The sequence below is a fragment of the Tachyglossus aculeatus genome, chromosome 2 (genome assembly GCF_015852505.1).
Source record: "Tachyglossus aculeatus isolate mTacAcu1 chromosome 2, mTacAcu1.pri, whole genome shotgun sequence".
In the NCBI taxonomy this organism is placed as follows: Eukaryota; Metazoa; Chordata; class Mammalia; order Monotremata; family Tachyglossidae; genus Tachyglossus; species Tachyglossus aculeatus.
The window spans coordinates 99,610,174-99,613,871 of NC_052067.1; positions in this window are offsets into that span (position 1 = coordinate 99,610,174).

A 3,698-nucleotide genomic window follows, 5' to 3' on the forward strand; every position below is an offset into this window, starting at 1 on the left:
TCCTCTATCTGAGTTATTTGTTCTGATAAGACTGTATCTCATTTGTGCCCTGTGGTAGACTCTGAATACCTCTCGGTTCTGAGCAGGTAGGCTGGAGGCCCAGAAGACCTGCTCTGGTTGGCAAGCCATTGCCCTGGTGGGGAGGGGCTGGACAATATAGGTGTCCATCACACTCTGCCCATCGCCACCCCACCCTCTCCTTGCCCAGCCTTGACTCCATGCCTCCAGCGGGAGATGAGATGTGGTCACCTCCCAGCTCTGTTTTTGCAGGACAGTTCAAGAAACCCAAAGAGGCTGAGTGGGCAGACGCTGAAGCTGTAGCCCCAGAGGCGTCCCTGATGATGCCTCTACCCCATCCACTAGGAAGGTCAACTCTGAGTGGCGAAAGACCTAGCTGCCCCATCGCCAGAGACTTAGCACATTCAAAGCTCACAGGGAAGGAGGAAGGCCAGCACATCCCTGTTCCCAAGTTGGCTGATGCCACCGCAGTTTCCTCCAACCCTCTTCCTCCTCCTGCCCCCACTCCCTTCCACAACACACTCCCCACCATTTTGCCTTAAAAAGGTCCTGTGTGGGAAAAACATTTGCATCTCCTTTGTGATGGTGCCTGCTACCTTACTCAATGCTCTCTGTGCCCCAGTGGAGCAGACCTAGCAGGAATGAGAGAGGGCAAATAGTAGTCATCATCATCAATCACATGTATTGAGCGCTTTCTGTGTGCAGAGCACTGTACTGAACGCCTGGGAAGTACAAATTGGCATTCATTCATTCTTTCAATTGCATTTATTGAGCACTTACTGTGTGGAGAGCACTGTACTAAGTGCTTGGGAAGTACAAGTTGGCAACACACAGAGATGGTCCCTACCCAACAGCGGGCTCACAGTCTAGAAGAGGGAGACAGACAACAAAACATATTGACAAAATAAAATAAATAGAATAGTAAATATGTACAAGTAAAATAAATAGAGTAATAAATATGTACAAACATATATACAGGTGCTGTGGGGAGGGAAATGAGGTAGGGTGGGGGGATGGGGAGTGGGAGGAGGGGGAGAGGAAGGAGGGGGCTCAGTCTGGGAAGGCCTCCTGGAGGAGGTGAGCTCTCAGTAGGGCTTGAAGCGGGGAAGAATGCTAGCTCGGCGGATTTGCGGGAGGAGGACACTTATAATCAATTCCTTCACATGGGAGACTGTCTGCACTTAGTTCCACTGATGTACATTTCATTTCAAAGGGCTTGGTTGAATTCTAGGGTTTGTGCTCTACATATCCAGTCTTGGGATCCTGTCACACCACTGGGAGTCAGCCAGTCAGTCAATCCTATTTCTTGAGTGCTTACTGCATGCAGAGCACTGTACTAAGTGCTTGAGATGATGATGATGATGATGGTGTTTGTTAAGCGCTTACTATGTGCAAAGTACTGTTCTAAGCGCTGGGGGGATACAAGGTGATCAGGTTGTCCCACGTGGGGCTCACAGTCTTAATCTCCATTTTACAGATGAGAGAACTGAGGCCCAGAGAAGTTAAGTGACTTGCCCAAAGTCACCCAGCTGACAGTTGGCGGAGGTGGGATTTGAACCCATGACCTCTGACTCCAAAGCCCGTGCTCTTTCCTCTGTGCCATGCTGCTTCTCTTGAGAGGGAGCAGTATAACAGACAGATACATTGCTTGCCCACAACAAGCTTACAGTCTAGAGGGGAGAGAGCCCATGGATGCAAGGCACTGTTTTTAAACCTTGATTTCTGACCTGATACCAAATTAAATTTATGTTTATTTTCCATGGGAGTCCCAGGAGTGAATTGAGGGACTTTAGTTGAGGAGAGAGATCAACAAAATGCTATTGTCTGCTTCAACCTCAAGGCTCCAACTCAAATCATTGTTCTTCAGAATGAATCTTTAGCTTTGATTGTTTGGTCCTTCAGAATGAATCTTTAGCTTTGATTGTTTGGTCAAATCCATGAAACCCTCCATCTCAGTGTCTGGAATTACCTCCCATTCTCTCAGAGTCATTTCCTTTGGCCTTAAAGTCCTGTCCCTTTCATTTACAGCAGATCTCCTCTCTTCAAAGCCCTATTCAAATTACATCTCCTCCAAGAGGACTTCCCCAATTAAGCCCTCTTTTCCCCTACTCCTTCCCCCTTCTGCCACACCTCTACACTGGGATCTTTATCTTACAAACACTTGCTATTCACTCCACCCTCAGCCCCACAGCACTTATGTACCTTTTGAATGTCTATTGTCCACTCTAAACTGTAAGCTCTTTTTGAGTACGGAATGTGTCAACGAACTCAGGGCCTAGTGAATAAAGTATTGGCCTGGGAGTCAGAAGGTCAATCAATCAATCAATCGTATTTATTGAGCACTTACTGTGTGCAGAGCCCTGTACTGTCTCTATATGTTGCCAACTTGTACTTCCCAAGTGCTTAGTACAGTGCTCTGCACACAGTAAGCGCCCAATAAATATGATTGATTGATTGATTGATCAATGACATCTAAGGGGTTGGGAAATATTCAGATAGAGTCCATTAGATTTGGCAACGAGGAGGTCATTGCACTCTTCAGCCAAAATAGGGTCATTAGAGTGAAGAGGGTACAAACAAGATTGTAGAGAATTAAGATGGGACTTGGAAGAGAGAAAGGGGAAGCAGCAGGTTTACACAGCATGTTCAAGGAGTTTGGACAAGAAGCAGTGTGACCTATTGGAAAGAACCCAAGCTTGAGAGTCAGAGGTGCTGGGTTCTAAAGCCTGTTCTGCCACTTACCTGCTGAGTGATCTTGGACAAGTCACTTACCTTCTCTGTGTTTCAGTTTCCTCATCAGCAGAATTGGGGTTCAATAGCTGTTCTCCCTACTTATACTGTAAGCCCTATGTGGGACCTGATTATCCTATATTTACCCCAGCACTTAGTACAGTACTTGGTGTATAGGAAGTCCTTAACAAATACAATTATTATTAGTATTGCTATGAGCAGAGATGTGGAGCAATAACTGGAGATTGCAGTGGGATCCATAGAAGGCTTTTTTTGGTAAAGTGGAGATGTGAGAGTGTCTGAGAAACAGTATTCCCCAGTGGATAGAGCATGGGCCTGGGGTTCTAATTCTGGCTCACCACTTGCCTGCTGTGTGAGTTGGGCAAGTCACTTCTCTTCTCTGTGCCTCAGTTACCTCATCTGGAAAACGGGGATTAAGACTGTGAGCCCCATTTGTGACAAGGACTGTGTGTAACCTGACTGTATGTACCCCAGCTCTTGGTACAGTGACTGGCACATAATAACCAATTAACAAATGCCATAAAAAAATGTTTGAATGCAGAGGGGAAGGAGCCATCAGAGAGTGAGCAGGTGAAGATTGCAATCAGGGAGGGAAGAAGTGTAAGCAGAACTTTTCTTAAAAGTGAGGGGGAATGGAATTGGAAATTCTGGAAGGGGGCAGATTTTAAAGGCAGGCAGAAGATCTCTTGAGAGATGACTGAGAAGGACGAGAGAGAGTGGATGCGGGATTGGGAGGGAGTTGGAGAGGTGACTCCGGGGAGTTTACACTTGATGGTTTTGAGTTTATCAAACAAATAGTTGGCAAGGTTATCGGAAACCAGAGTGGATGGAGAAGAGAACCCTGTAGACTTCAGAAGGTAGTTAAATTCATAATTCATTATTGTGGGCTCAATCACATTTTGAAAACTTCCAATTTAGGACATCTTATC